Genomic DNA, 23,219 nt, shown 5'->3' with positions numbered 1-23,219 from the left:
AAATGAAAAGTTGTATAAGAAAAGAATTATCTGAAAGGGCGGGCCGCAGTGACCCAGGAAGCGGTGGCGAGGGGGCGAGGGGGCGGGCTCTTGAGCGGGAGTCCATGTGGGCGCCGGCCGGCAGGGAGCAGCGCCGGGTCGCCATGGCAGAGCTGCAGCAGCTCCTGGTGCAGGAGGCGGCGGACTCTATGGTGAAGAGTCTGGAGAGACAGAACATCTGGGAAAGATGCAGGGCCTCATGTCCCGCTGCAGCGCCGTCTGTTGTGAGGACAGCCAGGCGTCCATGCAGCAAGTGCACCAGTGCACTGCGTGCTGCCATGCACCTCTGGCTCAAGCCCAGGCCCTGGTGACCACCGAGTTGGAGAAGTTCCAGGACGGCCTGGCCGGGTGCACTATGCATTGCAACGACAAAGCCAAAGATTCAATAGATGCAGGGAGTAAAGAGCTTCAGGTGAAGCAGCAGCTGGAGAGTTGCGTGACAAAGTGTGTGGATGACCACATGAACCTCACCCCAACCATGACCAAGAAGATGAAGGAGTGTCTCTCGTCCATTGGGAAATAGATGTCTGCTATTGGCCATTGGGGCTGAAGGCAGGAATCTGTTTAAAAAGAGGAATGGGGATTTGGATTTTCTAAGGAACTTTTATGAACGAGGAAATTAAGGATGGCTGCAAGTTTAAGGCCTATGTCACTTGCCTCTGGACACTGGTTCCTTTGTGTTTGAATCCTAGAAAGTGAAAAAAATTGGTGCTAAAATTTGGGTCAGAGATAGCACAAGATAACACAGGAGAGTTTTTGTGAGCCTGAATTTCATGTGGCAAGTGCTTATCCTGTCAACAGGGAGTCTCCCATGTACCAAACCAGAGCCCTCCAAGGTACCAGATTCTCTTAGTACACAGATACCAACAGGCTGGCAGTTTCATCTGACCCACCTATGAGCTGGTGGAGTGTGAGGAGAGGTGTTTCTATTTGTTGCCAACCTCCTGTTTACCAGAAGGATCACTACAACATTTTCCACAAACTGGAAATAAAACAAAATCCATGAGGTCACTAAGTTAGAAGGGGAAAGGGGGCTTCTGGGGATCTGTCTTGCTTGGTTTTGTTTTATATACAAGGGCATGAAGTTACTTTAAGATGTAGAGTTGGGGGAGGTAGTTTGGATAAAAACTTTGAAAGGGTCCTTGCAGATATTCATTTCTGGCCGTCAAAATGTGGATGCACATTTCTTAAAATTCTCACACATGACATCTTTCAGCCTGGAGACCCTGAAAAAATATAAGAAGCGCTATCACACTGGTAGGGGAAGCAAACCTTCCCTCTAACTGGCAGCCATGATGAGCCCTGAGGCTGTCTGCAGCAGAGCCAGACGAGTCACAAGACAATCTTGCAGTGACACTCACCCTTGAAGGGAAAGGGGATTTTGATTGTGCTATATGCTAGTATTCAGGAATGACAGCAAAAGATGAATTGTTACCTGCTTAATTAAGAGAGTTATGAAGTACTGGCTTTGGAAAAATCTGGTTTTCATAAAACAAAATAGAATGAAAGCCTAAACCCAGTATTGCTTACTTTGCCCCCTGTAATAACAGAGCTCTGTTGAAACAATCCCTTGGCAACATGAAGGTCAAAGGAGAAAAAGTAAGCAACTCAGGGGCAAGCTGTGACTCCTTTAGAGCAAAATATGGGACAGCCCACCCCCCGGCCCCGTTACCAAATACCACTTTTGCGACACGAGTTGTTCTTGCCCCAGTTCTGGCATCTTATCGTTTTATTAAGGACCTTGCTGTGTTTTCAGCAACTTATTACTTGATAATATAGCCTGTTTGCTCTTTCAAGATGGTAATATATTTTCCTAGTGGTTTGGTTTTAAAAATAAATAAGATGTAATTTTTCAAAACAAAACAAAACAAAAAAAGAATTATCATCATTGTACATGATGTAGCTCAGGTTCAATATTTGTATAATATAAATAATAAATAATGACTTTACCCCCCAAATCACATAACTATGTTGAAAATATACTGAACACATATATGTATTTACAAGCGCCAACACTTCATATTCTTTATATTGAACACTTTATATACATTTAACAGTTTTCAAAAGCAATTGATATGATTATATTATTAGAAATATTTAAGACACTTGATTATGGTTGCCTCTGTGGGGGGGATAACTGCTATTTTTCCTTATACACATACAAACTATTCACATTTTAAATTTTATTTATTTTTATTTATTTTATTTTAGGCTGCCTTGGGTCTTCGCTGCCACATGCAAGCTTTCTCCAGCTGCAGTGATCGGGGGGACACTCCTCGTTGCGGTGTGTGGGCTTCTCATTGTGGTGGCTTATCTTGCTGAGGAGCATGGACTTTAGGCGCGCCAGTTCTGTAGTTGTGGCTCACGGGTTCTAGAGCGCAGGCTCAGTAGTTGTGGTGCACGGGCTTAGTTACTCCGCGGAATGTGGGATCCTCCTGGACCAGGACTCGAACCTGTGTCCCCTGCACTGGCAGGCGGATTCTTAACCACTGTGCCACCAGAGAAGCCCCACATTTTTAAAACTATGCACATGTATTGCTTTGATAAAAATAAGATAAAGTTCCTTGTAGGGAGGGAGAGGGAAGGGGCTTTGGTTTTATCTCTATTGTTTTATTTCTAAGAGAGAAAGAAAAATTATATAACAAATACCCATGTTTCCATTTTAAATTGCATAAAATTTAAATAAATGTTTTAAATTATTCTAAAATTTCTCAATACTCCTCTCCTCAAATCCCAACAATTTCCTACATAAATGGTTTTCAGACCATTTTTGGTCCAGTCTCCCTTCCTTAGAATGCTCTCAACTTTATCAGTGTACATTTAAACCAATATGCAAAATGTATTTGCAACCTAGCACAAAAATATATTGGAACCAGTACTTTTATGACCTGGATAAACTGGTAATATAGCCGAAGGTGTTTTTAGCAGCTACATTGCACAGGCAGTTGCTGCTACATTTGTGATTAACCAAAATTCCCAGATATTTTTCACATGAACTGCTGCCCAACCAGCTCTTCCTCATTCTGTTATTGTGCATTTGAAGTTTTGAATTTAAATATAGGACTTATTCCTGCAAAGTTTAATTTCAGTTTGAGCCCATGATTTCACCCTATGGACGTAATTTTTAAGGCTTTATTTATCATCTGTCAAATTAACTATTCCTGCATCTTTGCAATACTTACACTTCTGATTAACTTGTTTTAAAAATGTTTTAATGGGACTTCCCTGGTGGTGCAGTGGTTAAGGATCCGCCTGCCAATGCAGGGGACATGGGTTCAAGCCCTGGTCCGGGAAGGTCCCACATGCTGTGGAGCAATTAAGCCCGTGCACCACAACTACTGAGCCCGTGTGCCACAACTACTGAAGCCCATGTGCCTAGAGCCCCATGCTCCGCAACAAGAGAAGCCACCGCAACGAGAAGCCCGCTCACCGCAACTAGAGAAAGCCCTCACAAAGCAACGAAGACCCAACGCAGCCATAAATAAATAAATAAGTAAATAAAAATAAAATTGTTTTACTCTAACCAAGGTCCAAAGAAAATCCACCAGAGGCTTTTCCTGGTGAAATCAAGAGTCTAAGTGGGTACAACTATTCAGTCTTCTACACATTCATTTAGTCAATCAACCAAACCATATTTTACTATATAACATCTACAAATGTATCATGAAAGACTGGGAGAAAGAAAAGACAACCCTCAGAATGGGAGAAAATATTTGCAAACGAAGCAACTGACAAAGGATTAATCTCCAAAATATACAAGCAGCTCACGCAACTCAATATCAAAAAAAACAAACAACCCAATGCAAAAATGGGCAGAAGACCTAAATAGACATTTCTCCCAATAAGATATACAGATTGCCAACAAACACATGAAAGGATGCTCAACATCACTAATCACTAGAGAAATGCAAATCAAAACTACAATGAGGTGGACTTGCCTGGTGGCGCAGTGGTTAAGAATCCACCTACCAATGCAGGGGACATGGGTTCGAGCCCTGGTCCAGGAAGATTTCACATGCCGTGGAGCAACTAAGACCATGCACCACAACTACTGAGCTTGTGCTCTAGCGCCCGTGAGCCACAACTACTGAGCCTGCATGCCATAACTACTGAAGCTCACGTGCCTAGAGCCCGTGCTCCACAACAAGAGAAGCCACCACAATGAAAAGCCCACGCACTGCAACGAAAGAGTAGTCCCTGCTCTCCGCAACTAGAGAAAGCCTGCATGCAGCAACGAAGACCCAACACGGCCAAAAATAAATTAATTAAATTAAAAAAAACAAAAACAAACCTACAATGAGGTATCACCGCACACAGGCCAGAATGGCCATCATCAAAAAATCTACAAACAATAGGGCTTCCCTGGTGGCACAGTGGTTGAGAGTCCGCCTTCCAATGCAGGGAACACGGGTTCGTGTCCCGGTCTGGGAAGATCCCACATGCCGCGGAGTGGCTAGGCCCGTGAGCCATGGCCTCTGAGCCCGTGCGTCCGGAGCCTGTGCTCCGCAACGGGAAAGACCACAACAATAAGAGGCCCGCGTACCACAAAAAAAAAAAAAAAAAAAAAAAAGAAGAAATTTGTTATGATAAATCAGCCTATACTAAATCTTTTGGGTTAATACTCCATATCATCTGTTTGATCACTTATAATTTAATTTTTCTGTATTTAACATTAATTTTACAAGTCTGCAGTTTTCCAACTACTTTCCTCTTTTTGGATATCAGGACATTTGTCTCTCTCTGGTTTTTATGATTTCTCAAAGATTAACAACAGTGACTCTGAGATCATCAGCCAGTTAATTCAGTACTCTGAAATTCAACTGAGCTTTAAAATTTAAATTCACTTTAAAATGATCATTCTTGCCATCTAGGCTAGTTTGTAGTTTACAATTTGCTATATACTTTCTAGTTTGAAAACTATTGTCCTTGCTGCTAGTAATAATCTATAGAGTGCTTATTTTTAAAAGAACTTTAGAATTTCTCAAAAATCCTATAAATAGGTTAAATAGAAATTAATATACCATTATCCTATTTTACACATAGGGAAACTGAAGAACAGAGAAATTTAAATTATTTACCCAAGGTCAAAGAGCTACAATGAACCAAAATCTCCTATTGCAGCCTAGGGCTTTTTTCATAAGGTCATGTAGATCTCTAACACAAAACTACTTAAGACAGCACACAAAGCTTCTTGCTTAAAAACTGATTTTTCAGTTAGTGGTTGACAGGCGTTGAGGAGTGGGTAGGTGCAAAGGAAGTGGGTATAGCTGTACAAGGGTAATATGATGTATCCTGTGGTGATGAAAATATTCTGTACCCTCACTGTATCAATGTCAATATGTTGGTTGTGATTTTGCACTACAGTTTTGCAAGATATTACCACTGGATGAAACTGGGTGAAGAGTATATCAGATCTCTAATTCTGTGTGAATTTTGAGAAGTATCTCAAAAGAAAAAAGTTTACTAAAAAATAATTAATAATTGATATTTCTTTTTTAAGCCAACTTAATTTTAAAGAAGCTTACTTAAAATGAATAGTTTAGGTAAATTAAAACAAAAAACAAAATACAATCATGCATAGGGCTCTGAAAGCCAGCACAGGGGACTTAAAAAGCGTCTAAGTCCCATTAACTAAAGCTTTAAAAAAGCCATAGAGATCCCTGGAAATTAAAAAGGAATCCCCAGGATTTTTGTTTCCCAAAGAAGTAAAATCAAACAAGACAGTATAGGAAATAAACTATTAAGTCACCTCAAAGCGAATCACTAGAATAAAATTAAAACCACCAAAGCTTTCCTCAACCATCGACACACTTTACTGCAAACCTCAACTTAGAGAAAAAATGAATGTGCACATGTGTCACCTTCAACTTGATATTCACAACCACACATTTCAAAAGAGTCCCAAAATTGCTTCTGTTTTTTTGCTACTCACAAAGTGCCTGAAGCTTCAACCATTTCCTGCTTCTCCCAGCTGCAGGACTTGCAATTAGGAAAACATTCACTCAGCATCTAGAGCAGGTCTGGTTAGAAGGATGAGCTCATCCCTTCAGATGTGCACCTGATCCCCAGGAAGTTGCTCCTCCTCCAGCCAGCAGGTCTTTGTATGTTTAAAGTGACACCCACAACCTGTGTAACCACTTGGCCAGAGCCAGAACAAGTCCTTCTCTATACATGCCTACTGCCACGGAATCATTTCCTGCTCTGGCCACCTCACATAGCCACCAAATTCAGGCAGCAGTATAGCAGTAGCAGCTGCTGCTGCTCCCAGTATGGCCTCACTAGAGAAGGATTTCATTTTCAGCTTATAATGGAGGTGAGGTTCTTCACTTCTACCCTGTGAACATCACACTATTTGTTTCAACAGGTCCTTGCCCAGAGTCAGACCTGACCAGAATCACCCCTTTTTTTCAGAACTTACAACTCATTTTCTTAAACCAGGAATGTAATGCTTCTCCATTCTCTTATTCTGCTTGTCTTGTCTACAAGTCTCAATTAACAGAGGCAGCTAAATGCACTATATGCATTTAAACCTAAATGCTCCCAACCCAAGTTTGCCCCTCAGTTTCACTACTTCTAAGAAAACATTTACTCTGCCATAGCTGTCTATCTATTGGTAAAACACATAATAATACTAACTCAAAAGATACGTAGAATTCACTTCAAAGTGATGTAATATTGGTACTTTAATTATCTTCAATCAAAAGTACCTGGGTACTGGGCTTCCCTGGTGGTGCAGTGGTTAAGAATCTGCCTGCTAATGCAGGGGACACAGGTTCAAACCCTGGTCCGGGGGGCTTCCCTGGTGGCGCAGTGGTTGAGAGTCCACCTGCCGATGCAGGGGATACGGGTTCGTGCCCCAGTCCGGGGAGGATCCCACATGCCGCGGAGCGGCTGGTCCCGTAAGCCATGGCCGCTGAGCCTGCACGTCCGGAGCCTGTGCTCCGCAACGGGAGAGGCCACAACAGTGCGAGGCCCACATACCAAAAAAAAAAAAAAAAAAAACCCTGGTCCGGGAAGATCCCACATGCCGCGGAGCAACTAAGCCCGTGTGCCACAACTACTGAGCCCGTGCTCTGCAACAAGAGAAGCCACCGCAATGAGAAGCCCGCCCACCGCAACAAAGAGTAGCCCCCGCTCACCGCAACTAGAGAAAGCCCGTGCACAGCAACAAAGACCCAACGCAGCCAAAAGTAAAAAAAAAAAAAAAAAAAAAGTACCTGGCTACCAAATAGTCATTCAACAAATATTTCTGTGCACCTATTATATAAAACTGTCTGACAGTGCCAAACTGGGCTTTCAACTTAAAAAAAAAATCTAAGAAATAACCCTTCCCATCTCAGCCTTCCACAGGACCTTTGCAGTATTTTTACCTCTGTCATGGTAAGCTTCTAATACACTAACAGGCTGAGTTAGGAATATAAACTAGTTGGAGTAACATCAAATTCATTAGTGGTTACCTTTGAGAGATGGCAAGGGACTTGTGATCAAGAAGGAGAAAACCAGGAGCCTTCAACTTATTTAGTAATATTTAATTTGCTGGATAGTAGACACAAGGATCCTTATTGTATTATTCTTCTTAAATGTCTTAAATAATAAATAATAAAAATTTTTAAACAGAGAACTTCTGAGCATCAAAAGACACAGTCAACAGAGTGAAAAGACCACCCACAGAATGGGAGAAAATATTTGCAAATCATTTCTCTGATATGGAGTTAATATCTAGAATATATAAAGAACTCCTACAAGTTAACAACAAGTGATTGAAAAGTGCACAAAGGACAATAGGCATTTCTCCAAAGAAGATATACAGATGGCCAATAAGCATATGAAAAGATGCTCAACATCATGAGTCTTTAGGGAAATGCAAATCAAAACCAAAATGAAAATTGAAAACACCCATTAGGATGGATACTATAAAAAAAAAACAAAACAGAAAATAACAGTTGTGAAAGAGGATGTGAAGAAACTGGAACTCCTAGTGGGAATGTAAAATGGTACAGCCACTATAGAAAATGGTAAGGCAATTCCTCAAAAAAAGTAAAGACAGAATTATCATACAATCCAGCAATTCCACTTATGGGTATATATCCAAAAGAACTGAGAGGATTGGCCAAGATGGCGAAGTAGGAAGATCCTGAACTCATCTCCTCCCACGGGCGCACCAAAATAACAACTATTTACAGAGGAAATACTGACGAGAAAAACTGGAAGACCAGGAGGAAAGATCTTCTACAACTAAAGAAATAAAGAAGGAACCACAAAAAGTTGGGTAGGAGGGGTGGTGACATGGTATAGTCAAAACCCATATCCCCAGGTAGGCAAACCACAGGTGGGAGGACAACTACAATTGAAGAGGTTCTTCTCAAGGAACAAGGAGCCCAAGGCCCACAACCAGCTCTCCAGGCCTGGGTCTTGCACTGGGACAACAAGCCCCACATTTGGCTTTGAAGGCCAGTGGGGCTTACTTTCAGGAGAGGCAGAGGGCTGTGGGAAATAGAGACTCCACTTTCAAAGGGCACACACAAAATCTCACACACTCCAGGATGCAGCGCAGAAGCAGTAATTTGAAAAGAGCCTGGGTCAGAACCCCCTGCTGATCTCGGAGGGCCTCCTGGAGAGGCAGGAGACAACTGGAGCTCATCCTGGGGACAAAGACACTGGCAGCAGCCATTTTGGGGAGCTCATTCTACCATGTGGACATTGGTGCTGGCAAGCGCCAATTTGGAATCCACCCTTTAGCTTATTAATGCCGAGACCCAGCCCCACCTACCAGCCTCTCAGCACCAGTACTGGGACACCTCAGTCCAGCAGCTAGCCAAGCAGGAACACAGCCCCACCTACCAGTAGGCTGGCCAGAGACACTGGGACACAGCCTCTCCCACCAGTGGGCAGGCACCAGCAGAGGAATCCAATACCAGTAGGCTGACACCACCTTCAAGATACCCAGGACCCCACAGTCAACCATATCAGGAACTTGCCCACCCCCACGCCCCTGGGCCCTGGCCCTACCCACTAGCAGGCTGACAACAGCTCTGCAACACCTTGGACCCCTCAGCTGGCTGCCCCAGGATCCAGCCCCACACACCAGTGGGCCAATACCAGCTTGGGACACCCCAGACCCCACAGTCAGCTCTGTCAGGAACTAGCCCTACCCACAGGCATGCCAACACTAGATCCAGGACCCCCAGCCCCACAACCACCCACCCTGGAACATGGCTCTGCCCATCAGTGTGCCAGCACTAGCCCCAGGACCCCTGGGGCCCCAGAGCCAGACTCCTTATGACCCAGCCCCCTTATGACCCAGCCCCACACACCAGCAGCCAGTAGCCTCTGCACAAGTCAGGGTCTGGCAACCAACCAGAGAGGGGGCCAGCCACACCTACCAGACCACCCATAGTAGTCAACCCACCACAACAGAAGGACCCACGCACATAGCTCTGGTGACCAGAGGGAAGTGCACTACTGGGATGCATGGAATGTCTCCTACGAAAGGCCACTTCTCCAAGATCAGGAAACATAACCAATCTACCAAATATATAGAAATAAAAACAGCAAATTAGGCAAAATGAGGTGACAGAAGAATACGTTCCAAATGAAGGGACAAGATAAATTTCCAGAAGAACTAAGTGAATGGAGATAAGCAATCTACCCAATAAAGAGTTCAAGGTAATGATCATAAAAATGTTCAAAGAACTCAGGAGAAGATTGGATGAAAAGAGTCAGAAGTTAGAAGTTTTTAACAAAGAGTTACAGAATATAAAGAAGAACCAAATGGAGTTGAAGAATACAATAAATAAAATAAAAAACACACTAGAAGGAATCAACAGTAGATTAGATGATACAGAGGGATGGATCAGCAAGCTGGAAGACAGAGTAGTGAAAATCACTGAAGCTGAACAGAAAAAAGAAAAAAGAAATGAGGACAGCTTAAAAGACCTCTCAGACAACATCAAGCATTCTAACATTCACACTGTAGGGGTCCCAGAAGGAAAGGAGAAATAAAAGGACAGAGAACATATTTCGAGATATAATACCTGAAAACCTCCCTAACCTGGAAAAGAAAACAGACATCCAGGTCCAGGAAGCACAGAGAGTCTCAAGAGGATCAATCCAAAGAGGACAACATGCAGACACATTGTAATCAAAATGGCAAAAATTAAAGATAAAGACAGAATATTAAAAGCAGCAATGTAAAAGCAACAAGTTACAGATGAACCCCCATAAGGCTATCAGCTGTCTTTTCAGCAGAAACTCTGCAGGCTAGAGGGAGTGGCACAATATATTTAAAGTGATGAAAAGGAAAAACCTACAACCAAGAATACTTTACCTTGCAAGGCTTTCATTCAGATTTGATGGAGAAATCTAAAGTTTACAGACAAGAAAAAGCTAGCTAAAAGAGTTCAGCACTTGGGCTTCTCTGGTGGCGCAGTGGTTGAGAGTCCGCCTGCTGATGCAGGGGACACGGGTTCGTACCCCGGTCCGGGAAGATACCCCATGCCGCGGAGCGGCTGGGCCCGTGAGCCATGGCCGCTGAGCCTGCGCGTCCAGAGCCTGTGCTCCGCAACGGGGGAGGCCACAACAGTGAGAGGCCCACGTACTGCAATAAAAAAAAAAAAAAAAAAACCTATAAAAAAAAAACCTCATTGGTAAAGGAAGTAAACCAATCACATGTAAAGCTAGTAGAAGAATTAAAAGACAAAAGTACTAAAATCATCTGTATCCACAATAGTTAAGGGATACACACAGATGTAGCATATGATGTCAAAACCAGCAAACATGGGTGGGGAGGGGGGGGGGAGTAAAAATGCAGTGCTGTTAAAATGCATCTGAATTTAAGAGATCAGTAACTTAAAATAATCACATACATATAGATATATAGCTATATATAAACGTCATGGTAGGGACTTCCCTGATGGCACAGTGGTTAAGAATCCGCCTGCCAATGCAGCGGTCACAGGTTCCAGCCCTGCTCTGGGAGGATCCCACATGCCATGGAGCAACCAAGCCCGTGTGCCACAACTACTGAGCCTTCACTCTAGAACCCACAAGCCACAACGACTGAGCCCCCATGCCACAACTACTGAAGCTCACATGCCCAGAGCCCGTGCTCCACAGCAAGAGAAGCCACCAAAATGAAAAGCCTGCACACCACAATGAAGAGTAGCCTCCACCTGCTGCAACTAGAGAAAGCCTATGTGCAGCAACAAAGACCCAATGCAGAAAAATAAAATAAATAAATAAATTTATTTTTTTTAAGATATAAAAAAATAAGTAAACCCCATGGTAACCACAAGCCAAAAATCTGTAATAAAACCACACACAAAAAAAGAGAAAGGAATCCAAACAGCACACTAGTCATCAAATTACAATGCAAAAGATCAAAAGAAGAATGATTTCACTTATATGTGGGATCTAAAAAACAAAACAAATGAGTAAACAAAACAAAACAGAATTATAGATACAGAGAACAAATAAGTGGTTTCCAGAGGGAATGGCGGCTGGGGGGAGAAATGAAATAGGTGAAGGAAATTAAGAGGTACACACTTCCAGTTGCAAAATAAATGAGTATGGGTATGAAATGTACAATCTGGGGAATATATTCAATAACTATGTAATATCTTTGGTGACATATCATAACTAGACTTAGTATGGTGATCATTTTGAAATATATAGAAATATCAAATCGCTGTGTTGTGTAACAGGAACTAACATAGTGTTGTAGGTCAATTATACTTCAAAAACAAACAAACAAACTCATAGAAAAAGAGATCAAATTTGTGGTTACCAAGGTGGGGAGGGGGAGGAGGGAGAACTGGATGAAGGCAATCAAAAGGTACAAACTTCCAGCTATAAGATAAATAAGTACTAGGGATGTAAGGTACAACATGATAAATATAATGAACACTGCTGTATGTTATATATGAAAGTTGTTAAGAGAGTAAATCCTGGGCCTCCCTGGTGGCGCAAGTGGTTGAGAGTCCGCCTGCCGATGCAGGGGATACGGGTTCGTGCCCTGGTCTGGGAGGATCCCATATGCCGCGGAGCGGCTGGGCCCGTGAGCCATGGCCGCTGAGCCTGCGCGTCCGGAGCCTGCGCGTCCGGAGCCTGTGCTCCGCAACGGGGGAGGCCACAACAGTGAGAGGCCCGCATACCGCAAAAAAAAAAAAAAAGAGAGTAAATCCTAAGAGTTCTCATCACAAGGAAAAAATTCTTTTCTATTTCTTTAATTTTGTATCTACATGAGATAATGGATGTTCACTAAACTTACTGTGATAATAATTTCATGATGTATGTAAATCAAATCACTATGCTGTACAACTTAAACTATACAGTGCTGTATGTCAATTATATCTCAATAAGACTGGGGAAAAAAAAAGAATTGAAAGCAGGTTCATAGCAGCATTATCCACAATAGCCAAAAGATGGAAGAAATGCAAGTGAATGGGTAAGCAAAATGTGATATACACATACAATGGAATATTATTCAGCCTTAAAAAGGAAGGAAATTCTGATACATGCTACAACATATATGAACCTTATGCTAAGTGAAATAAGCCATGCACAAAAGGACAAATACTCTATGATTCCATCTATATTAAGTACTTAGAAGAGTCAAATTCAGAAACAGAAAATAGAATTGTGGTTGCCAAGCACTACAGGGAGGGAGGAATGGGGAGTTGTTTAATGGGTGTTGAGTTTCAGTTTTGCAAGATGAGAAGAGTTCTGGAGATTGGTTGCACAACAATGTGAGTATGTTTAATACACTGAACTGTAGACTTATAAAAGGTTAAGGTGGTAAATTCTACATTGTGTATTTTACCACAGTTAAAAAAAAGAGAGAACTAATCAAAATAGGTCTAAACCTGATAAATATAAATTACTGAGTGAGAAATATTTTAAATCCTAGTTCAAACAGTCTGCTGCTTTTCTCTTCTTTCAAAAATCAATTCAAGCTTGGTACTGCCCTGGTGGTCCAGTGGTTGGCACTGTGCACTTCCACTACAGGGGGCACCGGCTTGACCCCTAGTGGGGGAACTAAGATCCCACATGTTGTGCAGCCAAAGAAAAAAACAAAAATCAATTCAAGCTTTATTAGTGATATTTGTTGAAAAAAACTGATGTGCCATAGGCAATAAATGAATTTATTGCTCTGATCAATTTCATAAAACTGAAGAACCTAATTAATATATTGGGGGTAGCTAACGTACACCTAGAGAAGAAAGTTGAAAGTACAAACACACCTCACCTTTATTGTGCTTCACTTTTTCATTATTATTATATTTGCTATGGTGGTCTGTGATCAGTGATCTTTGATGTTAACTATTGTAATTATTTTGGGGCACCACAAACCATGCCCATATAACACGGCAAATTTGATAAATGTTGCTTTGTTCTTACCACTCCACCAACCAGCTGTCCCCCCATCTCTTTCCCTCTTCAAGGGCTTCCCTATTCTCTGAGACACAACAATATTGAAATTAGGCCAATTAATAACCCTACACTGGCCTCTAAGTGTTCAAGTGAAAGGAAGAGTCACATGTCTCTCACTTTAAATCAGAACCTAGAAATGATTAAGCTTAGTGAGGAAGGCATGTCAAGAGCCGAGATAAGCCAAAAGTTATGCCTTATGCATGAAACAGTTAGCCAAGTGGTGAATGCAAAGGAAAAGTTCTTGTAAGAAATTAAAAGTGCTACTCCAGTGAACACACAAATGATAAGAAAGTGAAACAGCCTTACTGCTGATATGAAGAAAGCTTAAGTGGTCTGGGTAGAAGATCAAACCAGCCACAACATTCTCTTAAGCCAAAGCCTACTCCAGAGCAAGGCCCGAACTCTACTCAACTCTATGAAGGCTAAGAGGAGTAGGGAAGCTGCAGAAGAAAAGTTTGAAGCTAGCAGAGGTTGGTTCATGAGGTTTAAGGAAAGAAGTCATTTCCATAACATAAAAGTGCAAGGTGAAGTAGCAAGTGCTGATGTAGAAGTTGCAGCAAGTTATCCAGAAGATGTGGCTAAGATAATTAATAAAGGTGGCTACACTAAACAGATTTTCAATGTAGACAAAATAGCCTTCTATTAGAAGAAAATGACATCTAGGACTTTCATAGCTAGAGAGAAGTCAAAGTTTGGCTTCAGATCTTCAAAGGAGAGGCTGACTCTCTTGTTAGGGGCTAATGCTATTACCAAACCGAACTCAGGTCCACTTGTCCAATATGCAGGAAAGCCAATCTACTGACACTAAGTTGTGGTGAAGGAAAGTACAGCATTTATTGCAGGGTGCCAAGCAAGGCGAACAGGTAACTCATGCTCAAAAGACCTGAATTCCCTGATGGCTTTCAGGGAAGGGTTTTTAAAGGCAACATTAGGGGTGCAGGTTGCAGGGTGCAAGATCAGCTCATGGACTTTCTCCTGGTTGGTTGAAGATGAGATAACAGGATGACATTTTGGAAATTTTAATTGTCAACTTTCTGGTTCTAACCAGTCTGGGGTCTAGTGCTTGTGGTCAGCATGCAGTCACCTCCACCTGGGTGGGGGTTTTATTTTCTGCAGAACAACTCAAAGATATGCATCAGATTGTTATGTATATCTCTTGAGGAAGAACTAGGAGTCCTGTGATTCTGTTTTTATTTATTTATTTATTTATTTATAGCTAAGTTGGGTCTTTGTTGCTGCATGGGCTTTCTCTAGTTGTGGTGAGCAGGGTCTACTCTTTGCTGAGATGTGCAGACTTCTCATTGCAGTGGCTTCTCTTGTTGTGGAGCACGGACTCTAGGCATGCGGGCTTCAGTAGTTGTGGTTCGTGAGCTCTAGAGCACTGGCTCCATAGCTGTGGCACATGGGCTTAGTTGCTCCACGGCATGTGGGATCTTCCTGGACCAGGGCTCGAACCCATGTCCCCTGCATTGGCAGGCGGATTCTTAACCACTGCGCCACCAGCAAAGCCCGTGATTCTGTTTTATAGCTGAACTATTGTTTAAGCTATCATTACTTTTCTTGCTTGACTGCTTTTCCATTGTTTCTGCATTCCCTCACTTCTCTAATTACTAACTGCTCAGAGTCTGCTCTGTGGAACTCAGGGAAGGCCTAGGAGACTAAAACGTTTCTCTACAAACAAGAAACAGGGGACACAGAGGGGCTTTTGTACCCAGGAAGGCCCCACAAGGTCCTGTTCGGTTTCAGTGCAGCCGGTGACTTTGATAGGGATAGGATAGGATAGTTATACAGGTAGTTGTAGAAGTCCCAGTATGGGATTATAGATAGAGAGGGAAACCTAGGAAACTTTGGGAGACCACTGTAAGTTAATGATCGCTCAAGAAAGCTATCGGAATGTCGTGGAACACAGCAGCCTTGCTTAACTATAAAGCGCTAAATAAAAGCAGGAGATATGTCCCAGGTCATTAGGTAAAAGAAAAATGTTACCACCCTTCTACTGATTTGAATAAGCGCTATGACAGTCCTAGTTTGACCTCATAGGGCCAGACACTGTCCTGCCCAATACGAAGGAGGAGCTAGTGATGTAAGCCTGAGGTCTACTCGAAAAAGGCTGTCTTTTCCCCTCCCTTACTCTCCTTTTATTATAAAATTGTAGCCCACTTAATCCTTGGGGCAGAGCCTCCTTGCCTGACCGCTTGCATCTCTCACAAGCGTCCTATATTAATAAATCTACTTCTTGCCTATTACTTTGCCTCTCACTGAATTCCTTCTGCACTGAGACACAAAGAACCTGAGCCTCAGTAAGTCCAGACACCAGGTGAGTGATTCTAATTAAAGGACCGTGGGTTCAAGTCCCAATCAGTGTTTTGGCCAGGTTCAAGTCCCGGACTCATGGGCTCAAGTCCCAATCTGGGTTTAGGCTGGGTTCAAGTCCCAGCACATGGGTCCAAGTCCCAGTCTGAGGTGCACAGTTTCAAGTTTAGGTTAAAACCAATGCTCATTTACCATTTTGAAAATCCTAGAGCCCTTAAGAATTATGCTAAGTCAGGACTTCCCTGGTGGTCCAGTGGTCAAGACTCCGTGCTCCCAATGCAGGGGGCCCAGGTTTGATCCCTGGTCAGGGAACTGGATCCCACACGCCACAACTAAAGAGCCTGCATGCTGCAACAAAGATCCCGCGTGTTGCAACTAAGACCCGGCACAGCCAAATTAATAAATAAATACTTTTTAAAAAAAGAATTATGCTAAGTCTACTCTGCCTGTACTCTGTAAACGGAACAACAAGGCCTGGATGACAGCACATCTGTTTACAACATGGTTTACTGAATATTTTTAAGCCCACTGTTGAGATAAGAAAAAAAGATTCCTCTCAAAATATTGCTGTTCACTGACAATGTACCTGGTCACCTAAGCGTTCTGATGGAGATGTACAACCAGATTAATGTTGTTTTCATGCTTGCTAACACAGCATCCATTCTGCAGCTCATGGATCAAGGAGTAATTCTGACTTTCAGGTCTTATTGAAATAGAAGGGAAGGGGGCAGGGAACAACCTCTAAAAGAATGACATAGGGACTGCCCTGGCAGTCCAGTGGTCAAGACTCCACACTTCCAATGCAGGGGGCATGGATTTGATCCCTGGTCAGGGCACTATATCCCACATACCATGGGGCGCAGCCAAAAAAAACCAAAAAGGACAGCCCTTGAGGATATGACATAAACTCGTTAGAATCAACTACGTCCAAGACAGCAGAAGATTCGACTTCCAGTGCACCTTGAGCCTCATTATATGCTCACTATAATACACTAGCATCTAAGTGTCACACCTACAGGGTCATTGGTGCCATGAGTTTGGAGGCTAACCATAAAAGGTCAAAAAGTGGGCAGTGGTCCAATTCCTGGAACTCTCCACCCCTTCCCCAAAATAGTTGGAATAATCCTCCCACTCGTTAGCCTATGAAATTATTCAGCCCATAAAAACTAACCACCCCATATTTCAGGGCCTCTTGCCTTCTGAGATGGCCCACACTCTGTGGAGTGTGTTTCTCCCAAGACCATTCTCGCTTTTTGAGATGGACCACATTCTGTCTATGGAATGTGTATCTCTAAATAAATCCACTCCTTATCTATCACTTTGTCTCTCACAGAATTCTTTCTGTGATGAGACATAAAGAACCTGAGCTTCGGGGCTTCCCTGGTGGCTCAGTGGTTGAGAATCCGCCTGCCTATGCAGCGGACAAGGGTTCGATCCTTGGTCCGGGAAGATCTCACATGCCACGGAGCAACTAAGCCCGTGCGCTACAACTACTGAGCCTGTGCTCTAGAGCCCATGAGCCACAACTACTGAGCCCACGTGCCTAGAGCCCGTGCTCCACAATGAGAGAAGCCACTGCAATGAGAAGCCCGCGCACTGCAATGAAGAGTAGCCCCTGCTCGCCGCAACTAGAGAAAGTCCGTGCGCAGCAATGAAGACCCAATGCAGCCAAAAATAAATGAATAAAAATAATAAATAAATTTATTTAAAAAAAAAAAAACAACCTGAGCTTCATTAAGTCCTGAGACCAAGTGTGTGATCACAATTAAAAGACAGTGGGTTCAAGTCCCTATCTGGGTGCGCAGCTTCATTATTATTTAAGAAATACATTTTGTAAGGCTATAGCTGCAATAGGTAGTAATTCCTCTGATGGATCTGGGCAAAGTCAATTGAAAACCTTCTGGAAAGGACTCATCATTCTAGATGCCGTTAAGAATACTTGTGGGTAAATCCCTGGCGGCCCAGCGGTTAGGACTCCATGCTCTCACTGCCAAGGGCCTGGTCTCGATCCCTAGTTGGAGAACGAAAACCCCACAAGCCACGTGGCGTGGCCAAAAAAAAAAAAAAAAAAGAATATTTGTGCTTCATGGGAAGAGGTCAAATTTCAACATTAGCGGGAGTTTGGAAGAGGTTTATTCCCAACCTTCATAGATGACTTTGAGGGGTTCATGATAAAACTTGAACAGATATGGAGTTACTCCTTATGGAGGAGCAAAGAAAGTGGTTTCTTGAGGTGGAATCTACTCCTGGTGAACATGCTGTGAAGATTGTTGAAATGACAACAAAGGATTTAGAATATTGCATAAACTTAGTTGATGAAGCAGTGGCAGGGTCTAAGAGGACTGACGACAATTTTGAAAGAAATTCTACTGTGGGTAAAATGCTATCAAACAGCACTGCATAGTACAGAGAAGTCATTCATAAAAGGAGGAGTCAATTGATGTGGCAAACTTCATTGTTGTCTTATTTTAAGAAACCATCACCACCACCCTAAGCTTCAGCAACTGTCACCCCAATCAGTCAGCAGCCATAAACACTGAGGTAAGACTCTTTACCAGCAAAAAGATTACAACTCATTGCAGGCTCAGATGATGGTTACCATTTTCTAGCAATAAAGTATTTTTTAATTAAGATATGTACATTTTCAGGAGTTCCCTCACCGTCCAGTGGTTAGGACTCGGTGCTTTCACTGCTGTGGCCCCAGGATCAATCCCTGGTCAGGGAACTAAGATCCTGCAGCCCTCGCAGCGTGGGAAAAAAAAAAAAAAGGTACAGTTTTTAGACATAATGCTATTGCACACTTAGAAGACTATAGTATAAATGTAATTTTTATTTTTATTATTATTTTTCTGTGGGAGTACGCGGGCCTCTCACTGTTGTGCCCTCTCCCGTTGCGGAGCACAGGCTCCAGACACGCAGGCTCAGCGGCCATGGCTCACGGGCCTAGCCACTCCGCGGCACGTGGGACCTCCCGGACCGGGGCACGAACCCGTGTCCCCTGCATCGGCAGGCGGACTCTCAACCACTGCGCCACCAGGGAAGCCCTAAATATAATTTTTATATGCAGTGGGATATAAAAATTCAGGTGAGTCACTTTATTGCAGTATTCTCTTTATTGTGGTGGTCTGGAACCAAACCTGCAATATCTCCAATGTATGCCTATAAATATCACCACTAAGGTTTGCTAAAAATCAAAGACTTAACCTAAAGTACACAGTCCCCAAATACTAAAATGAGAGCTTAGAAATAAAATAATTATTCTTCTTCATATTCTATACAAAGTTTGAAATCTGCATTAAAGTGTATTAGCCCCATTCCTGAGGCTTATTTAGAAAGGGTGGAAGTAAGGAAACTACAATTAAAAAACTAAGAAATAATCCTTCAGAGGAAGTATGTGCTTCATAGGTTATTGTAAAGATTAAATGGATTACTATATGTAAAGTGTTGAGCATAGTGGCTGGCACATGGTATTGCTCAACAAAAGTTATTCAAACTTTCTCCATTTTCTCATGTCCCTATTTTTTCCCCTTAAACCAACATAATCAAAATTAGTTTGACTGTTTTTAACACAAACATGAACAGTATTTGAAATAACTTTCTGCAGTTCACAAAGTGATTTTACAATCACTATCATTAAATACAGTTCAATGAAGAAAAAAAAGAAAGAAAACTAAAATTTGAGTGCCTACAACATGATAGCTACTGCACTGAGAATTAACATCTATTATTTCACTTAATTTGTTCAAGTAGGTTATTATTATACTAATTTCACAGATAAGAGAGCTAAGGTTCAGAAATATTTAGTAATTTGACCAACTTTGCACAGTAGTATTAAATTGAAGGGCTGAGATTTGAATTCTGTTTGGCTCCAAAGTTCATACCCTTATCACTAAAAACTATCTTAAGCCCTGTGAGAGAGAGTTTTTTATTCTCTTGTTCAATTACTCATTCATTCACTCCCTCACTCAATCAAACAATTCAATGGTGCCAGGCACACTGTTCTAAACTAGTGATATTAAAATTAATAAAACAGCATCTGCCCTCATAGCCTAGAGGGTGTATGTGTCTGAGGGAGGGATGGATGAACACAAATCAACCAGAAAACAATTAAGAAAGAGTTCAATAACAGTAATATAAGCAGAATGCTGTTGAAACATGGAGGGTAAATATTAGCTTGGGGGAATCTGGAGAAAGCACTGCAGAAGAAATATGATTTTACCTGAAATTTTTAAAATATGTGCTTATAACTTGATAAAAAAGCATCTACACAAAAACCTACAGGGGCCTTCCCTGGTGGTCCAGTGGTTAAGAATCCACCTTCCAATGCAGGGGACACAGGTTTAATCCCTGGTTGGGGAACTAACATCCCACATGCCACAGGGCAACTAAGCCCACAAGCCGCAACTACTGAGCCCGCACACTCTGAAGCCTGCATGCCACAACTAGAGAAGCCTGCGCACTGCAACAAAAAAGAACCCATGCACCAAAACAAAAGACCTAGCACAGCCAAAAATAAAAACAAAAACAAAAACCTACAGCTAACATCACACTTAAAGGTGAAACACTAAATACTTTCCCCCTAAGGTTGGGAACAAAGCAAGGATGTCTGCTCTCACTACTCTTAATCAACATAATATTAGAAGTTCTAGGCACTGTAATAGGCAAGAAAGAGAAATAAAAGGTATACAGATTGGAAAGGGAGAAATAAAACTCTATTTGCAAATGACATGATGTCTACATAGTAAATCCCAAGGAATCTACAAAAACACTCATAGAAGTAATAACAAGGCCACAGGATATAAGATTAACACAAAAAAAATCAATTGCATTTTTTTTTTTTTTTTTTTTTGGCTGCACTGGGTCTTCACTGCGGGGAGTGGGCTTCTCTAGTTGTGGTGCCTGGGCTTAGTTACCCCACGGCATGTAGGATCTTAGTTCCTCAACCAGGTATCAAACCTGCATCCCCTGCATTGGAAGGCAGATTCTTAACCACTGGACCACCAGGGAAGCCCCAATTGCATTTCTATATACAGTTGACCCTTGAACAACACAGGGGTAAGGGTGCAGAACCCCCTAAGCAAGAGGAAAATCCACTTATAACTTTACAGTCACCCTCCAGTATGGGAGGTTCCATATCCTCGGATTCAACCAACAGAGGATTACGTAGTACTATAGTATGTATTTATTTTTACAAATCCATTTATAAGTGTACCTGCATAGTTCAAACCTGTACTGTTCGAGGGTAAACTGTACTAACAATAGACGTGCAGAAAACAAAATAAAAAACATATTACCATTTACAATCACTGTAAAAAAAAAAAACTAGGGGGAACAGATGTATATGTATGACTGATTCACTTTGTTATAAAGCAGAAACTAAAAAAAAAAACAAAAAACTAAATACTTAAGTATATACACTTTCCAAAAACATGTACAGGGTCTGTATGTTAAAAGTATGATGAAAGAAATCAAAGCTGACATAAATAAACAGGCTTGTTCGTTGATTGGAAGACTCAACGTGATAAAAATGTCAATTCTCCCCAAATTAATCTATAAGTTTAATGCAATTCCTATCAAAATCCCAGAAAGGCCTTCTTTAGACCTAAACAAGCTTATTCTAAAATTTACATGGAGGTCTTCCCTGGTGGCACAGTGGTTAAGAATCCACCTGCCAATGCAGGGGACACGGGTTCGAGCCCTGGTCCAGGAAGATCCCACATGCTGTGGAGCAACTAAGCCCGTGCGCCACAACTACTGAGCCTGCGCTCTAGAGCCCGCGAGCCACAACTACTGAGCCCGTGCTCCGCAACAAGAGAAGCCACCGCAATGAGAAGCCTGCACACTGCAACGAAGAGTAGCCCCGCTTGCTGCAACTAGAGAAAGCCCGCGCACAGCAACGAAGACCCAATGCAGCCAAAAATTAATTAATTAATTAAAAAAAAAAACCCTCATAAATTTTTTATCCTACACTTCTGAGGTTAAAAGTCCAACACACTCTCACTGGGCTAAAATCATGGTGGTAGTAAGGCTACTGTTCTCTTCTGGCTCTATTGCAGAATCTTTCCTTGACTTTTCCAGATGCTTAAGGGATGCCTGCATGCCTCTGCTTACGGTCCTCTTTCCTCCATATTCAAAATCAGCAACAGAGATTGAGTCCTTCTCACATAGCATCTCTTCTGCCTCCCTCTTCCACTTTTAACAATCCTTTTAATTACATTGAATCCATCTGGATAATACAGGATAATCTCCCTATTTTAATATCAGCTGATTAGCAACCTTAATTCCTTTTTGCCGCGAGGGAACATACAGGTTCTGAGGATAAGGACACAGATATATTTGAGAGTGCTATTATTCTGCTTGCCACAACTAATTTAACCAAAAAAAAAAAATGTTATACTTACATTGGGAGAGAAAGTGTGTGTGTATGGGGGTGGGGGTAGGAAATAGCACTTTAAGTGTATTATTTAGAAATATATATGAAGGTAAATACAAAAAAGAAAAAAAAAGACAACATTTAAAAGTGCTCTGAAGAACAAGAATCAGGAGTGGGTAAGGAAGGGTAGAGCAGAAGAAAGATGTGTTTCCTTATAAGCCTTAAAGTATCATTTCACTTTTAAACAATGTACACACATTACTATGACTTGATTTTACTTTTAATGGCCTCAGATTTGCATGGCTTTATTGTCACAAACAAATCAGTTGCATAACGTTAGTAATCCCCTTGGGCACTGCTCAGCAAGAGCTAAGCAAAGAACTTTGAGGAAATTGTAGGAAATGTAGGAAAAATAACAATTTGGGGACCTCCCTGGTGGTCCAGTGGTTAAGGGGGTACAGGTTCAATCCCTTGTTGAGGAACTAAGAAACCACATGCTGCACTGCGTGGTCAAAACAAAAAAAAGAGAAAAATTTAAACCATAACTATGGAATCTGTCCTGACTAGGGACACGTATCTTTCTGCATTCTGATTAAGAAATCTAGTCAGAAAGTTCCTAACTAGTTTCCTGAAAAATATCTGTGATCTAGAGAGGAAGGAGATTATGTCTAATAATTGGGAACTAGAATCTGAACAAGATTAGTGTCATAAACTCAAATAGTGGTTCACCCTCATCAATGACACCACAAATAGGTTCTGTTCAGTGTATCAGTTCCAGGTGAAAATGGCACTGGGCAAAGTCAGGATAATAGAAAAGCTTTCGACTTGTTAGGGAATAGAAAGTAGTTTACACTGGCTGAAATAAGACAGTGGAAATCTAACTAGAAATAAAACTAGAATCACAAATCACAGGTTAGTCTTTGATAGTCAATGGCAGATCACTGAATGCTATTGAACAGGAAAGTGACAAAGAGTAAAGCATACATTCTTACTCAGTTTTTTTAAGTGGTTGATATTCAGTGAAGCTCAAGGAAAGCCAATCCACTGCCAAGACTATAGGGGA

At 41.9% G+C, this 23,219-nt stretch overlaps 1 protein-coding gene and 1 pseudogene across 2 annotated transcripts in view; one reads left to right on the top strand and one right to left on the bottom strand.

The window, feature by feature from the left end:
* The window catches only part of USP54 (ubiquitin specific peptidase 54), a 151,961-nt gene that overhangs the window by 114,709 nt on the left and 14,033 nt on the right, over positions 1-23,219 (bottom strand). The window lies entirely within an intron of this gene.
* LOC132485386 (protein FAM136A-like) lies at positions 144-562 on the top strand (annotated as a pseudogene).

This window comes from Mesoplodon densirostris, chromosome 1 (assembly GCF_025265405.1).
Source record: "Mesoplodon densirostris isolate mMesDen1 chromosome 1, mMesDen1 primary haplotype, whole genome shotgun sequence".
Lineage (NCBI taxonomy): Eukaryota > Metazoa > Chordata > Mammalia > Artiodactyla > Ziphiidae > Mesoplodon > Mesoplodon densirostris.
The sequence above is the reverse complement of the archived record's forward strand: the minus strand, read 5'-3'. Positions and strand labels throughout refer to the sequence as shown.